Raw genomic sequence first — 18,571 nt, forward strand, 5'->3', positions numbered from 1 at the left:
TTATTAAACCTAATGCCTAGAATTTTAATTGGCCCGGACACAATATTTAAACCTATATCTGCATCCACTCCAGTCTCACCAAACACCTTGCACTCACTTTTATCCCAGTTGACACGGAACGCAGACGCACCACAAAACACGGACACCAACAGCTTCACTCTCCTCACTGCACTCTCAGACTCACACATCACACACACATCATCCATATACGCACACACCTTTAACTCTCTGCCGTCACTACCTGGGATGTGGATCCCCCTCACCATCTTCTCCTGTCTTATTAGACATAGTAACGGCTCCATGGCGCAGATGAAAACCACGGCCGACAGCGGACACCCCTGACGCACACCAGACATCACATTCACTCTCCTTCCAACCTTCCCATTCACCAACATACTACTATAAATCCTTTCATACAGACTCCTCACTCGCTCTACAAACATACCCGGGAACCCCATACACACCAACACTCGGAACAAGAACCCATGCGACAACCTATCATACGCTTTTTCAAAGTCCAAGCTCACCACATACACCCTCTTCTTTCGCTCCTTACAATCACCCAGACAATCCCGCACCAGACACAGACTCTCATGTACCCTCCTACCAGGCACCGCACAGTACTGGTCCTCGCTCACCACGCTCTCCACTACCGCACGCATCCGATTTGCAATGATTTTAGCATAAATTTTATAGTCAGCATTAAGAAGCGTAATCGGACGCCAATTTTTTAAATTTTTCAGATTGCCCTTTTTGGGGATTAATACAACCACTCCACCTCGCATACTTTCAGCTACATCCACATTCACCCACATGTACTGGCACACTTCACACACATCTTTCCCTATCACACTCCACAGCATACGATAGTATTCAATCGGTAACCCATCCATACCAGGCGTTTTATTAGCGGCCATACTCTGGACCGCCTCCCACACTTCTTTAGCGGTGATGTCATGTGTGATGGACACTTGGTCCGCCTCCCCTAACTTGTTTTCAAGTGTAGTTAATACGTCATCCTCCAGGACTTCATCCCTCCATTTTACCTTATATAAGTCCTCATAGAAGGATGCTACCTCTTCATGTACCTCCTCCCCCCTCACCTCCCCTCCTGTCTCTCTCTCTATTACTTCGAAGGTAGGTTTTTTAGAAAACACTTTTTTAAAAAAGAACTGCGAACATGTCTCATCATGCAGCATCTTGTCTAATTTAGCGCGGTACATTATGCTCTTCCCTTTTTCCACTAGATAATTATTTATCTCTCTTCTGGTTTTCAAGATGTCTTCTTGCACATCTCTTCCGTTATCGCGCAATTTTATCAACAGGCTTAGTTTGTTGCCAAGCCTCACGTACTCTGCCTTCCTTTCCCTGGCTACTTTGTATCCTGCCGACTTGAAAAAGGTTTTAGTTTTCCCCTTTACCCAATCCCACCAATCTAAGACATTTACAAAGTCCCCCTTTCTGTCCCTCCACCTCCTATACAGACTTTCATATTGTTTTTTTATGTCCTGTCCCTCCAGAAGCTTGAGGTTCAGCTTCCAGACTCCCCTCCCCCACGCAACACTGTTCCCTACCTCCACCCCACATAACAGACACTCATGATCTGAGAATAGCGCCATCTCTTGAACATAACTTGTGGCAGATAGACCTTCTGATAAAAAACAATAATCAATTTTGGAGTGGACTCCACCCCTGTCCGCATGGTATGTATTAAGCTGAGGGGATATGCCACACGCCTGTTGGATATCCCTCAGGTGAAAATCAGAGCATAGTTCAAATAAACATTTTGCAGACACGTCAAACGATTTTTTTGAGAGGTCACAATTCATGTCCCCTATGAGGACGGTAGGTGTCCTTCCTTGCATGAAAAACTTTATTTTGTTAAATAGAGCGCTCCTCTCATGCTTCTCCGCAGGTGCATACACATTAATAACACGGAATTGCGTACCTCTATATAATAACACCGCGGAGATGCATCTTCCAGCCTCAATTATTTCGCTACTCTGTAGCGCCAACTCTCTGGAGTTAATAAGTATGCCGACTCCATCGTTTTTATTATATGTACTCCCCGACCATGCTGCAGCACCATAAGGCCATTCTGACGGGCTGACATCAGTGTCTATACCACACTCCTGCAAGCAAAATAAATCAGCATTCTTCTGATGCAAAAAACTAAAAATTGCTGCCCTTCTGGCCTTTGATTTAAAAACGCGCACGTTCTGGGAACATATATTCAAAACCATAATTGTTATACCTTTGCAGAAAAATGTCTTAGTTCACGCAAAGACCTTTTAACAAATGTCATACACTTATATGCCTTCCACTTAAAGTGGCTAAACCACTAAATACACAGGATTATATAGACACTTTGTGGCTCATTTTATAAGTCCTCGCCACTCTCACCTGAGCACTCCAGGTCTTGCGCCAAAGTCTCGAAAGGGTTACTGACCTCCATGAGCGTCTCTTTACTTTTTGTGCACCTTCTTTTTTTGGCTGTGTTCTTTCCAGCCACCTCCACAAACTCCTCCTCACTGGAGTCATTCAGCCCACCACCTCCACCTCCACCCTCCCTCTTACTCAGGACTGTCTCAGGGGAGGAAAACTCCTCAATGTTCCCTGAGGGGTTAATGGGGCTGTCCACTTCCTCGATGATCTCCTCCAACTGTCTGATAACCCCAACCACCTGCTCTTCCGGAGTAGCACTCCCAACATGCGGCGTCTCAGGTACTTTTTGGGTATCCACTTTCCTCTTAATTTCCTCCTCTTTTCCTGCTTTAGCAGCCGCAGACACAGACGCAGCTGCAGCTCTCACTGCCTTGGCTCTCACAGGAACAACAGGTGTAATACTCTCAGCAGCTCCCTGCTCAGGCTGGACAGACACCTCATTAGCTGCAGCTGATGGCCGAGGTTCTGCAGCAGCCGCACCTGCAGACGTGCTCGCCTTGCTGGCTGCTGCTCCCTCCTCAGGGGGTCGCCGCCAGCCACCAAAACCACCGTTCGCCGGGCAATCTTTCACCACGTGCTCAGACGACCCACAAAGATCGCACCTCTTTGGCTTAGGGCAGTCGCCAGCATGGTGCCCCACGCCCTTGCAGTTTCTGCACACAAGGCCTTTGGTACAGTCCGCTTTAATGTGACCAAACTGCTCGCAATTCCGGCAATAGGTCGGCTGTCCCGCATAATGTAAGTAGCCACGGTAGCCAGCAATGGAAAAATTGGCAGGGGGGTGCATCACTCCCCCGATACGACTTGGGTTCCTCTTCAGTCTCACCATGAATTTATATTTACAGTTAAATATTCCTAGGATATTCTTCTGTTTTTCACCACCTCGTACGTGGTCGCAATACTGCTCAAGGAAACTGAAAAGGAGGCCCACTTCCGTGTAAGGGTTAAACACGTGCACAGTCACCAGCCTCTCCTGCAAGCCAAACAGAGGGGTTATTTTAACCCCGTTAAGGAGCTCAGTGTCTCTCTGGGTTCGCAGCCATTCAAACACGTTTAGGCATGCCCCTTCATCACAAAAAGTGACATCATATTGCCCCTGACGGGGAAAGTCCTGGACACTGTAAATCTCCTCCACAGGTACATCACCTTTTTCCAACAGTACGTCCCGGACGATGTAAACCAGGTTGTTCTTTAGGCTGCTCTTGGACTCCACCTCAAACCGGATCGTGTTCTTGATGCCGTACATCCTGCAAGGTAACTGTCGGTGTAACACCACAGATAAAGTGATCCTTCTCACTGGGTGAACCCCAGCACACCCACGGCCCACAGCTCAGACCAAGCTTTACACTTGATCTTAGCCAAAAGGCCGAGAAGCGATAACCCGAAATGGGTTTCACCTGTAGCCCGGTCCGCCCAACTCCACTTCTAAGGCTTGAGGCAACACGCTCAGCCAGCACTCTGGGCGCACCCACAATGCACCCAGGCAGCGGGGAGAGCTTGTAAAACTTTACATAGCCCCGCCCCACGCCTTCTCAACCGCGCCCAGCCTCACACCCTCAGTCCTTCCTCTTGCACCGAGCTCACGCATCCTAGGCTTGCAGAGCCTGCTGCTGCAGGACTCGTCAGCTCCCTACAAACGAGGGTTAAGCCGGCGATGACACTAGAAGCAAGCACTAGTTTGTCTCTGAAGGTGCGTCGGCCGGTCGGTTGGAGGGATCTCTTCGGCCAGCCGCATTTCGAGTAGGGACGGATGGAAACTTTTTACCTAAAATAAGGGAAATTGGCTTCGGCCCCATAGGGCTTTATTGCCTTCCCCTGGGCCAGCATTAGTAGACCCTAGTAAGGAGAATATTAGAGCGGCATGGTCATCCGAAGAACTTAAAAACATACAGCAGGCCTTTTTTTCCCGCCATACATACATACATACATACATACATACATAACTACAGATTTTATATTTTTTTTACATATATACATTATATATATATATACACACACTATATATATATATATATATATATATATATATATATATATATATATATATACACACACACACACTTATATACACACACACATACACACACAAACAATCTTAAATCTATCTTTAATCTATATCTACAAAATCTGTAATTTAGAAATAATCCATATCTATATTCTACATAATTAATAAAGATAGATAGATAGATAGATAGATAGATAGACTCACATACATGCATACATACATACATACATACTGTATGCAATTGAGCCAGGTGTTTGGAAGGCTGATGATGTCACTCCTTTGTGATGTCATCAATTTAGAAGCATTAATACCGGGCTTGGCAGCCATTTCAGTCAGTCTCTGCTGCAGCTGGGAGACGGGAGATGGTCTTTATTTCCACCAAGAAGCTGCAGAACTACCGGTAACTGCATCATTTTTATTTTATTCAATATAGGTTTTATTGGTTTCATGGAGGGGGGGGAAACTTTTGCCTTATCTCAAAGCAATGTAAAATTAACTTTGACAATGAAACTTAATAAATCAATTTCGAGTTGAACTATATCATGTTTGTCTGTGATATTTTATAAGGTCTACAAACAGGGGAATGAGGGGAGGGTAAGGGGGGGAGTGGTAAGGGATGGTAGGTATCTATGACACGGGAGAAAGAGAAAATAAAACAAAAAGGGGGGGGGGCGGGCTCCGGGATTGTTGTTTCTCTTTACGATTGTGGTTTAAACGTGTTACTCACATGTCCCTGTCTGTAACCACCTAGTAAATAGGGGTGAGCTCCGGGCATCTATCCATATCGCCCAGGTGTGATACAATTTATCATAGCCTGACGGCTCATCTTGAAGCCTCATTCTCTCCCTACGCTCTATTTCGTGGATCAATGTTATTTTTAGTGGAGTGCATTTTTTATGCAGCACACAAGGGGGAGACAGCGGCCTACCAAAATCGAGTTGGCTGCTGCTGTGGCTTTCTTTTTTTAAAAAAAAAAGGTAGGTTCCGTTCTTCCATGGTGAGGAATAGGCAGGGAGGTTCCGTTTTTGCCAGCTGGGGAATGCTTATAGGCAAGGCCTTATCCCTGGTGGTGCATGTAACGTTAGACCACGTTTCAGCATTCAGTCAGTCAGTGGCTGACAAACGAGCTCCATGCAAGTTTACATTAAACAGACACATTTCTTTCTTTACTGTATTGACTGCGGTCTGTAATCGAGCGGTTGAACTGTTTCTGTGTCCATGCATTGAATAAAGCAATACATCCTTGTAAAGTAGACGTCCGTTCGTTGGAGTTCTTTGCTCCCCGAGTGTTGCTCCATCTCTAAACGTTGGCCTGGATCTTCATGGACGAATACTGCCCATCCCACGTGGAGCGTGTATCTCAGCCCGCGTGGAGTGCTGCAGTCCAATGAGGTATTCCGTGCTACATAGCAAGCCTTGGGCCTGTGTGATTGGGGGTCCGCTGCTGTCTGTCCACTCTGAAGCGCGCATCCGGGGCCGGCCGCTTTTCGACTACCAGCGACTGCAGGTCACACACACAGGCTGGTTGGAATGGCCTAGCATTATCCTGATCCGGAGGTGTAACTTGAAGCTGCGGGGCCCCAGTACAAAGTCTGGAACTGGGCCCCCAAACTATAAAGCTTCATTGATAGCATTGGTTTACAATGTGGGGAAGAGAGACTTTATGGGCCCCCTAGGGCTCCGGGCCCCCTGCACATACACCCATGACCCGAATACGTGGAGCATACAGACGCAGGCTGCCAGGATACGCTGTGCCTGCCCGATGTTTCCAACTTGGCTATTAGCGCAGCGGTAGGTACGAACTATAGAGTGCGGCTGCCATATGAACTGGTGTGTGTGTTGTTTTGCTTCCAGTTGTACCTGTGCTGTGCACACTCTGGCAGACGCAGCTGCTCAGTGGATACAATGTTGCGAGCAGACGGGCTGAGTGTCAATCAAAGTGCTTGGGTGGTGGTGGTAGCAGCAGCCGCCGCCACAGCTGCGCTGCACCTCTTGCTCGTCGGTGTTGTTTTTCTGCTTTTGGAAACGGTTGTAGGAAAGGGGGTGCACCGGTCCTGGAGGTACTGCAATACCAGGTCAATGCGTGGAGTGGACAGAGCAAGCTCTTTTTCCAGCTCCCTGTTCTAAAAATCCATTTAATATATGGTCCCCAGATAGGGGACGTATCAGATATTAAACTGATAAGAACAGATACTACACTTGATCTTAGCCAAAAGGCCGAGAAGCGATAACCCGAAATGGGTTTCACCTGTAGCCCGGTCCGCCCAACTCCACTTCTAAGGCTTGAGGCAACACGCTCAGCCAGCACTCTGGGCGCACCCACAATGCACCCAGGCAGCGGGGAGAGCTTGTAAAACTTTACATAGCCCCGCCCCACGCCTTCTCAACCGCGCCCAGCCTCACACCCTCAGTCCTTCCTCTTGCACCGAGCTCACGCATCCTAGGCTTGCAGAGCCTGCTGCTGCAGGACTCGTCAGCTCCCTACAAACGAGGGTTAAGCCGGCGATGACACTAGAAGCAAGCACTAGTTTGTCTCTGAAGGTGCGTCGGCCGGTCGGTTGGAGGGATCTCTTCGGCCAGCCGCATTTCGAGTAGGGACGGATGGAAACTTTTTACCTAAAATAAGGGAAATTGGCTTCGGCCCCATAGGGCTTTATTGCCTTCCCCTGGGCCAGCATTAGTAGACCCTAGTAAGGAGAATATTAGAGCGGCATGGTCATCCGAAGAACTTAAAAACATACAGCAGGCCTTTTTTTCCCGCCATACATACATACATACATAACTACAGATTTTATATTTTTTTTACATATATACATTATATATATATACACACACTATATATATATATATATATATATATATATATATATATATATATATATATACACACACACACACACTTATATACACACACACATACACACACAAACAATCTTAAATCTATCTTTAATCTATATCTACAAAATCTGTAATTTAGAAATAATCCATATCTATATTCTACATAATTAATAAAGATAGATAGATAGATAGATAGATAGATAGATAGATAGATAGATAGATAGACTCACATACATGCATACATACATACATACATACTGTATGCAATTGAGCCAGGTGTTTGGAAGGCTGATGATGTCACTCCTTTGTGATGTCATCAATTTAGAAGCATTAATACCGGGCTTGGCAGCCATTTCAGTCAGTCTCTGCTGCAGCTGGGAGACGGGAGATGGTCTTTATTTCCACCAAGAAGCTGCAGAACTACCGGTAACTGCATCATTTTTATTTTATTCAATATAGGTTTTATTGGTTTCATGGAGGGGGGGGAAACTTTTGCCTTATCTCAAAGCAATGTAAAATTAACTTTGACAATGAAACTTAATAAATCAATTTCGAGTTGAACTATATCATGTTTGTCTGTGATATTTTATAAGGTCTACAAACAGGGGAATGAGGGGAGGGTAAGGGGGGGAGTGGTAAGGGATGGTAGGTATCTATGACACGGGAGAAAGAGAAAATAAAACAAAAAGGGGGGGGGGCGGGCTCCGGGATTGTTGTTTCTCTTTACGATTGTGGTTTAAACGTGTTACTCACATGTCCCTGTCTGTAACCACCTAGTAAATAGGGGTGAGCTCCGGGCATCTATCCATATCGCCCAGGTGTGATACAATTTATCATAGCCTGACGGCTCATCTTGAAGCCTCATTCTCTCCCTACGCTCTATTTCGTGGATCAATGTTATTTTTAGTGGAGTGCATTTTTTATGCAGCACACAAGGGGGAGACAGCGGCCTACCAAAATCGAGTTGGCTGCTGCTGTGGCTTTCTTTTTTTAAAAAAAAAAGGTAGGTTCCGTTCTTCCATGGTGAGGAATAGGCAGGGAGGTTCCGTTTTTGCCAGCTGGGGAATGCTTATAGGCAAGGCCTTATCCCTGGTGGTGCATGTAACGTTAGACCACGTTTCAGCATTCAGTCAGTCAGTGACTGACAAACGAGCTCCATGCAAGTTTACATTAAACAGACACATTTCTTTCTTTACTGTATTGACTGCGGTCTGTAATCGAGCGGTTGAACTGTTTCTGTGTCCATGCATTGAATAAAGCAATACATCCTTGTAAAGTAGACGTCCGTTCGTTGGAGTTCTTTGCTCCCCGAGTGTTGCTCCATCTCTAAACGTTGGCCTGGATCTTCATGGACGAATACTGCCCATCCCACGTGGAGCGTGTATCTCAGCCCGCGTGGAGTGCTGCAGTCCAATGAGGTATTCCGTGCTACATAGCAAGCCTTGGGCCTGTGTGATTGGGGGTCCGCTGCTGTCTGTCCACTCTGAAGCGCGCATCCGGGGCCGGCCGCTTTTCGACTACCAGCGACTGCAGGTCACACACACAGGCTGGTTGGAATGGCCTAGCATTATCCTGATCCGGAGGTGTAACTTGAAGCTGCGGGGCCCCAGTACAAAGTCTGGAACTGGGCCCCCAAACTATAAAGCTTCATTGATAGCATTGGTTTACAATGTGGGGAAGAGAGACTTTATGGGCCCCCTAGGGCTCCGGGCCCCCTGCACATACACCCATGACCCGAATACGTGGAGCATACAGACGCAGGCTGCCAGGATACGCTGTGCCTGCCCGATGTTTCCAACTTGGCTATTAGCGCAGCGGTAGGTACGAACTATAGAGTGCGGCTGCCATATGAACTGGTGTGTGTGTTGTTTTGCTTCCAGTTGTACCTGTGCTGTGCACACTCTGGCAGACGCAGCTGCTCAGTGGATACAATGTTGCGAGCAGACGGGCTGAGTGTCAATCAAAGTGCTTGGGTGGTGGTGGTAGCAGCAGCCGCCGCCACAGCTGCGCTGCACCTCTTGCTCGTCGGTGTTGTTTTTCTGCTTTTGGAAACGGTTGTAGGAAAGGGGGTGCACCGGTCCTGGAGGTACTGCAATACCAGGTCAATGCGTGGAGTGGACAGAGCAAGCTCTTTTTCCAGCTCCCTGTTCTAAAAATCCATTTAATATATGGTCCCCAGATAGGGGACGTATCAGATATTAAACTGATAAGAACAGATACTACACTTGATCTTAGCCAAAAGGCCGAGAAGCGATAACCCGAAATGGGTTTCACCTGTAGCCCGGTCCGCCCAACTCCACTTCTAAGGCTTGAGGCAACACGCTCAGCCAGCACTCTGGGCGCACCCACAATGCACCCAGGCAGCGGGGAGAGCTTGTAAAACTTTACATAGCCCCGCCCCACGCCTTCTCAACCGCGCCCAGCCTCACACCCTCAGTCCTTCCTCTTGCACCGAGCTCACGCATCCTAGGCTTGCAGAGCCTGCTGCTGCAGGACTCGTCAGCTCCCTACAAACGAGGGTTAAGCCGGCGATGACACTAGAAGCAAGCACTAGTTTGTCTCTGAAGGTGCGTCGGCCGGTCGGTTGGAGGGATCTCTTCGGCCAGCCGCATTTCGAGTAGGGACGGATGGAAACTTTTTACCTAAAATAAGGGAAATTGGCTTCGGCCCCACAGGGCTTTATTGCCTTCCCCTGGGCCAGCATTAGTAGACCCTAGTAAGGAGAATATTAGAGCGGCATGGTCATCCGAAGAACTTAAAAACATACAGCAGGCCTTTTTTTCCCGCCATACATACATACATACATACATACATACATAACTACAGATTTTATATTTTTTTTACATATATACATTATATATATATACACACACTATATATATATATATATATATATATATATATACACACACACACACTTATATACACACACACATACACACACAAACAATCTTAAATCTATCTTTAATCTATATCTACAAAATCTGTAATTTAGAAATAATCCATATCTATATTCTACATAATTAATAAAGATAGATAGATAGATAGATAGATAGATAGATAGACTCACATACATGCATACATACATACATACATACATACTGTATGCAATTGAGCCAGGTGTTTGGAAGGCTGATGATGTCACTCCTTTGTGATGTCATCAATTTAGAAGCATTAATACCGGGCTTGGCAGCCATTTCAGTCAGTCTCTGCTGCAGCTGGGAGACGGGAGATGGTCTTTATTTCCACCAAGAAGCTGCAGAACTACCGGTAACTGCATCATTTTTATTTTATTCAATATAGGTTTTATTGGTTTCATGGAGGGGGGGGAAACTTTTGCCTTATCTCAAAGCAATGTAAAATTAACTTTGACAATGAAACTTAATAAATCAATTTCGAGTTGAACTATATCATGTTTGTCTGTGATATTTTATAAGGTCTACAAACAGGGGAATGAGGGGAGGGTAAGGGGGGGAGTGGTAAGGGATGGTAGGTATCTATGACACGGGAGAAAGAGAAAATAAAACAAAAAGGGGGGGGGGGGCGGGCTCCGGGATTGTTGTTTCTCTTTACGATTGTGGTTTAAACGTGTTACTCACATGTCCCTGTCTGTAACCACCTAGTAAATAGGGGTGAGCTCCGGGCATCTATCCATATCGCCCAGGTGTGATACAATTTATCATAGCCTGACGGCTCATCTTGAAGCCTCATTCTCTCCCTACGCTCTATTTCGTGGATCAATGTTATTTTTAGTGGAGTGCATTTTTTATGCAGCACACAAGGGGGAGACAGCGGCCTACCAAAATCGAGTTGGCTGCTGCTGTGGCTTTCTTTTTTTAAAAAAAAAAGGTAGGTTCCGTTCTTCCATGGTGAGGAATAGGCAGGGAGGTTCCGTTTTTGCCAGCTGGGGAATGCTTATAGGCAAGGCCTTATCCCTGGTGGTGCATGTAACGTTAGACCACGTTTCAGCATTCAGTCAGTCAGTGGCTGACAAACGAGCTCCATGCAAGTTTACATTAAACAGACACATTTCTTTCTTTACTGTATTGACTGCGGTCTGTAATCGAGCGGTTGAACTGTTTCTGTGTCCATGCATTGAATAAAGCAATACATCCTTGTAAAGTAGACGTCCGTTCGTTGGAGTTCTTTGCTCCCCGAGTGTTGCTCCATCTCTAAACGTTGGCCTGGATCTTCATGGACGAATACTGCCCATCCCACGTGGAGCGTGTATCTCAGCCCGCGTGGAGTGCTGCAGTCCAATGAGGTATTCCGTGCTACATAGCAAGCCTTGGGCCTGTGTGATTGGGGGTCCGCTGCTGTCTGTCCACTCTGAAGCGCGCATCCGGGGCCGGCCGCTTTTCGACTACCAGCGACTGCAGGTCACACACACAGGCTGGTTGGAATGGCCTAGCATTATCCTGATCCGGAGGTGTAACTTGAAGCTGCGGGGCCCCAGTACAAAGTCTGGAACTGGGCCCCCAAACTATAAAGCTTCATTGATAGCATTGGTTTACAATGTGGGGAAAAGAGACTTTATGGGCCCCCTAGGGCTCCGGGCCCCCTGCACATACACCCATGACCCGAATACGTGGAGCATACAGACGCAGGCTGCCAGGATACGCTGTGCCTGCCCGATGTTTCCAACTTGGCTATTAGCGCAGCGGTAGGTACGAACTATAGAGTGCGGCTGCCATATGAACTGGTGTGTGTGTTGTTTTGCTTCCAGTTGTACCTGTGCTGTGCACACTCTGGCAGACGCAGCTGCTCAGTGGATACAATGTTGCGAGCAGACGGGCTGAGTGTCAATCAAAGTGCTTGGGTGGTGGTGGTAGCAGCAGCCGCCGCCACAGCTGCGCTGCACCTCTTGCTCGTCGGTGTTGTTTTTCTGCTTTTGGAAACGGTTGTAGGAAAGGGGGTGCACCGGTCCTGGAGGTACTGCAATACCAGGTCAATGCGTGGAGTGGACAGAGCAAGCTCTTTTTCCAGCTCCCTGTTCTAAAAATCCATTTAATATATGGTCCCCAGATAGGGGACGTATCAGATATTAAACTGATAAGAACAGATTTTTTTTTTTTTTTTTTTTCCCTCAGATAGGGTTAGTAAACTACTTCACTTAAACGCTCAAGTGAAACTTCGCTCACATGACTACTGCCATGCTAACCCACTTCATCATCAGGATTTATTTTCTTTTTTGCATATAACATAACAATACATATAACTACATAGAACTCATGTCAAGTTTACCAACTGCATCCATTTCTTAATTTTCCATATGCCCTCTGCATCCACCCCCATCCTTTTTTTATCCCACAAATAACAAATAAACAGTTTCCCTAGCACCATCCTTACACTCGTTCTCTCACACAAATCCACTCTTTTGTACACATACACATTCCTCACATCCCACAGTACCTCTTTCACACATGACAAGAACAACCACAGCACTCTCTCTTTCACCCCCTTACTCACAGCCAACCCAAACATCAATAACTCAAAGGAAAAAAATGTAACGCCCGTAAGCTCTTTGCACAAAGGGCCCAACCTCCTCAGAACGTCCTGTGCGTAAGAGCAATTCCAAAATAAGTGTGTCACACTTTCAGAGCCGTTACACTGCCGCCTTGGGCATGCCTCATTGGCTATTAAGCCCCTGTTCCTTTGGAACTCTCTGACTGGTAGAGCACCATGTAGGCTCTGCCACACAACCTCAGTCTGTCTGTTGGTCATCCCATTCATCCGTACTTTCTCCCAGACTTTCTGCACATCCTTTCCAGCAACCATGTTTATCTCACACATCCCCTCTCTCACTTCAATCATTCTCACAACCAGACGCTTATTCCTTAACATACACACTTCCACCTCATTCAACTCATACTTCTCAACAAACTTCACCAACCATTCATACCACTTAGGTACCACAAACGCAACAGGCTTCCTCAGATCATACTTACACCACTTCAGTCTCACAAACAGTCTCCCAGCCAAATACCTCAACATGCACGACCCCTTCCCCTCCCTCTCAATCATAGCCAACACAAACACCAACGCATTCACCCCAAAATACACCTCTAAGTTCGGAAAGCTCATGCCTCCATTCCTCCAGCTCTTAACCACCACTTCCCTTCTCAGTCGCTCCATTTTGGAATTCCAAAAAAATACAAACAAAATTCTGTTCCACCTTCTAAGGTACAAATAATCAGGTGGAAAAACCAACGCTATATACAAAAAGATAGGCAAGATTATGCTCTTGATAATCACTATTTTCCCCACCAAACTCAAACTTCTCAGCTTCCAAAAAGTTAGCCGAGCCTCCACTCTCTTCATGACCTCCTCCCAACTATCTTTCCCGTCTATACTGTCATTAAATAGGACACCCAAAATCTTAATTGGCCCAGTGACCACATTCATACCTAGATCCCTTACACTACCGCCCCCATACACTTTACACTCACTCTTCAACCAATTCACCCGGAACGCAGACGCACCACAAAAAATAGAAACCAATAATTTAACCCTTCTCACCGCACATTCTGACTCACACACCACACATACATCATCCATATACGCATTCACCTTCCATTCTTTCCCCTCACTCCGAGGAATATGGATCCCTCTCACAATCTTATCCATTCTCATCAAGCATAACAAAGGCTCAATTGCGCATATGAAGGCTACCGGGGATAGCGGGCAGCCCTGCCGCACGCCAGAAAACACATTCACCCTTCTACCAACACATCCATTCACAAGCACTCTACTATAGATCCTTTCATACAGACTTCTGACTCTCCCTACAAACTCACTTGGAAAACCCATTCGCATCAACACACTAAACAAAAACCCATGCGACAACCTATCATACGCTTTCTCAAAATCTAACGAAACCACATACACATCTTTCTTCCGACTCTTACAATCCCACAACACATCTCTCAACAAAACCAGACTCTCATGCACACGTCTCCCAGGCACCGCACAAAACTGATCCTCACCCACAACCCATTCAACCACATCACGCATCCGATTGGCAATGATCTTCGCATATATTTTATAATCAGCGTTTAACAACGTGATTGGCCGCCAGTTTTTTAGACTTCTGCGATCTCCTTTTTTTGGAATTAACACAACCACTCCCTCACGCATACTCTCAGCGATCCCAACACTCTCCCACATATACTTACATACCGCACAGACATCCATCCCAACCACACTCCACAACATACGGTAGAACTCAATCGGAAGACCATCCGCACCAGGCGTCTTGTTAGCAGCCATACTTTGCACAACCTTCCACACCTCCTCTGTAGTTATCTGCCTCATCACATATCCTCTCTCAGCATCCCCAAGCTTTCTCTCAAGCACACTCAGCACATCACTCTCCAGCCTCTCATCCCTCCATTTCTCCGCATACAACTCATCATAGAACGCAGCCACTTCCTCATTCACACCATCCCCACTCACCTCACATCCATCCTCTTTCACCAGCACATCAAGAGCAGGTTTTTTGGAAAAAACTTTCTTAAAAAAGAACCTAGAACACTTTTCATCCTGTTCCATTTTCTCTAGTTTGGCCCTGTACATTATCCCTCTCCCTTTCTCTATCATATACGCATTAATCTCTCTTCTCACACATACCAACTCATTCTGCACATCCATACCGCTTTCTCTCAACTTATACAACAAACATAATCGGGCATTCAGTTTGGCAAGCTCCTCCCTCCTCCGTGCTGCCAGCTTATAGCCAAGTGTCTTGAAGAACCTCTTTGTTTTCCCCTTGACCCACTCCCACCACAGTAATATGTTTGTAAAGTCTCTCTTTCTCTCACACCACCTCTTGTACTCACACTCATACTGACTGCGGACGTCCTTATCCGCCAAGTGGCTGATGTTTAATTTCCACAGCCCCCTCCCATGAATACCCCTCACATTCACATCCAACTCACATACCAGGCACTCATGATCCGAGAACACCACCGGCTTCTGCTGATAAGACAACGGCACCAAATTATCTGAAATAAAACAATAATCCAAACAAGAATGGATCCCCCCTCTGTCCGAGTGATACGTATTTAACTTAGGATTAATATTACACAAAACTTGCATATCCTGCATATGAAAATCACTTGTTATCTCGGACAGGGTTTTACCGGAAATATCAAAGGCTTTTTTGTTAATGTCACAATTCATGTCACCAATCATAACGACCGGCATTCTACCTTGAATAAAAAATTTCATTTTTTCAAACAGCAATTTTCTTTCATTTTTGTCATTTGGCGCATAAACATTAACCAGCAAAAACCTGCTGCCCCTGTAGGTCATAACAGCGGATAGACATCTACCCTCTTCAATAATCATATAGCTTTCCAGCTCCACCCCACCTCCCTTAACCAGAATACCAACGCCATCATTTTTGTTCTGGGCACTCCCTGACCAGACAGCCTTTCCATAAGGCCACTCATCCTCCCTTAACCCTCCCACAATCCCACACTCCTGCACGCAGATCACTTGTGCTTTCTCCTCTTTCAGTAGATCCAATATTGCGGTTCTCCGGGCCTTGTTTTTAAACACCCGCACATTCTGGGATAGAATCACAAACCCCATTACAGCAGACCTTACACTTTGCACAAAATAAACATCAGAGCAAGTCTTTGCCCCATGTAATGCCTCATCTATACATCTGCATCACTGCCCACAGAACCTTCACTGTCTTCCTCCACCTCCTCCAGCGGGTTGCTGGTTTCCATCTCTTCCACCTTTTTCCTCGTATACTTTCTTTTCTTTTTTCTATCTTCTGCCACCTCTGTGAACTCCTCCTCGCTTGTGCTGTACCCACCACCCTCCCTTTTACACAAAGCGGTCCCTGGAGATGAACCAGCAGAACATTCAGGTGAGGAAAACTGGCCAATGTTAGCAGGGTCAGAGGGATGGGTGGGGCTCCCCACGCTCTCAATCACCTCCTCCAGGTGTCTTATTGCCTCAGACACCTGGGTCTCAGCCACAGTAGGAACGTCCATGCTTTCCACAGGTGCTGCCTTTTTAACTCCTATTTTCCTCCTTATGCTAGGACCTTCTCCAGCCACCTCCTCTGCAGTTGCAGCCCTCTGCTCTTTCTTCTCCTGCCTCCTTCCAGCCACCTCCTCAGCAGTTGCTGCCCTCTGCTCCTTTTTCTCCAGCCTCCTTCCAGCCACCTCCTCCTCAGCAGTTGCTGCCCTCTGCTCCTTTTTCTCCAGCCTCCTTCCAGCCACCTCCTCTGCAGTTGCTGCCCTCTGTTCCTTTTTCTCCAGCCTCCTTCCAGCCACCTCCTCTGCAGTTGCAGCCCTCTGCTCCTTCTCCTCTCTCTTTCCAGCCACCACCTCTGCAAATGATGGCCTCTGCTCATTCTCCTCCCTCCTTCCAGCACTTGTGCTCTCCTCAGCAAACAGCCTGGTTCCCCTGCAGTCTTTGTACATATGCTCATAAGAGCCACAGAGGTCACATGCTTTTGGCTTGGGGCAACTGCCTGAATGATGTCCAGTGCCTTGGCAGTTTCTACACACCTGCCCCTTGGTACATTCAGAGCTGACATGCCCAAATTCACAACAGTTGCGACAGTATCTGGGTTGCCCAGGGTACGACAGATACCCCCTGTTGCCGGCAATTGAAAAATTTGCAGGTGGGTGCTTCACACCACCGATACTGCTTGTACTCATCCGGAATTTTACATAGAATTTGTACTTGCAGTTAAATATTCCCAGTACATTCTGCTGCCTCTCACCTCCTCTCACCTGTTCACAATGTCGTTTCAGGAAGCTGATAATCAGTTGGACATCTGTGAACGGGTTGTACACATGGACAATCAAGGGTTTTTCACAAATGCCAAACAGCGGTGTTACCTTCACCCCTTGCAGGTAATCCTCGTTGTGGTGATTGCGCAGCCATTCAAAGGCATTAAGGCAGGAGTACTCATCAACAAAAGTAATGTCATAGGTACCTTGTCGGGGGAAGTCTTGTATGCTGAAGAATTGGTCTGTGGAAAATCCAGCTTTCTCCTGGAGAATATCTCTGGCGAGGTAAACCAGGCTGTTCTTGCTTGAATCGCTCGGGTCAACATCCAGACGGATAGAGTTCTTCAGTCCAAACATCCTTAGAAAGAAACTGTCGGTCCACGAACCACAGAAAAGGTTTGCACTAGGCAAAAGTCGCTGGGTCCACCCAGGACACTCGCACCCCTGACCAAGCCCAAGCTTACACTTGAGCTTAGCCAAAAGGCCGAGAAGCGATAACCCGAAATGGGTTTCACCTGTAGCCCGGTCCGCCCAACTCCACTTCTAAGGCTTGAGGCAACACGCTCAGCCAGCACTCTGGGCGCACCCACAATGCACCCAGGCAGCGGGGAGAGCTTGTAAAACTTTACATAGCCCCGCCCCACGCCTTCTCAACCGCGCCCAGCCTCACACCCTCAGTCCTTCCTCTTGCACCGAGCTCACGCATCCTAGGCTTGCAGAGCCTGCTGCTGCAGGACTCGTCAGCTCCCTACAAACGAGGGTTAAGCCGGCGATGACACTAGAAGCAAGCACTAGTTTGTCTCTGAAGGTACGTCGGCCGGTCGGTTGGAGGGATCTCTTCGGCCAGCCGCATTTCGAGTAGGGACGGATGGAAACTTTTTACCTAAAATAAGGGAAATTGGCTTCGGCCCCATAGGGTTTTATTGCCTTCCCCTGGGCCAGCATTAGTAGACCCTAGTAAGGAGAATATTAGAGCGGCATGGTCATCCGAAGAACTTAAAAACATACAGCAGGCCTTTTTTTCCCGCCATACATACATACATACATACATACATACATACATACATAACTACAGATTTTATATTTTTTTTACATATATACATTATATATATATACACACACACACACTTATATACACACACACATACACACACAATCTTAAATCTATCTTTAATCTATATCTACAAAATCTGTAATTTAGAAATAATCCATATCTATATTCTACATAATTAATAAAGATAGATAGATAGATAGATAGATAGATAGACTCACATACATGCATACATACATACATACATACTGTATGCAATTGAGCCAGGTGTTTGGAAGGCTGATGATGTCACTCCTTTGTGATGTCATCAATTTAGAAGCATTAATACCGGGCTTGGCAGCCATTTCAGTCAGTCTCTGCTGCAGCTGGGAGACGGGAGATGGTCTTTATTTCCACCAAGAAGCTGCAGAACTACCGGTAACTGCATCATTTTTATTTTATTCAATATAGGTTTTATTGGTTTCATGGAGGGGG

At 46.5% G+C, this 18,571-nt stretch overlaps 3 non-coding genes across 3 annotated transcripts; all 3 read right to left on the bottom strand.

Moving 5' to 3' along the window:
• Positions 1 to 6,488: 6,488 nt before the first annotated feature.
• Positions 6,489 to 6,679, bottom strand: LOC136574058 (U2 spliceosomal RNA). Its single transcript, XR_010786214.1, has one exon. It is a non-coding gene; the product is annotated as a U2 spliceosomal RNA (small nuclear RNA).
• A 2,673-nt stretch (positions 6,680 to 9,352) lies between these two features.
• Positions 9,353 to 9,543, bottom strand: LOC136574069 (U2 spliceosomal RNA). Its single transcript, XR_010786217.1, has one exon. It is a non-coding gene; the product is annotated as a U2 spliceosomal RNA (small nuclear RNA).
• A 2,655-nt stretch (positions 9,544 to 12,198) lies between these two features.
• Positions 12,199 to 12,386, bottom strand: LOC136574108 (U2 spliceosomal RNA). The gene has a single exon (XR_010786236.1). It is a non-coding gene; the product is annotated as a U2 spliceosomal RNA (small nuclear RNA).
• Between the last annotated feature and the right edge of the window lie 6,185 nt (positions 12,387 to 18,571).

The sequence above is a fragment of the Eleutherodactylus coqui genome, chromosome 7, assembly GCF_035609145.1.
Source record: "Eleutherodactylus coqui strain aEleCoq1 chromosome 7, aEleCoq1.hap1, whole genome shotgun sequence".
Taxonomy (NCBI): Eukaryota; Metazoa; Chordata; class Amphibia; order Anura; family Eleutherodactylidae; genus Eleutherodactylus; species Eleutherodactylus coqui.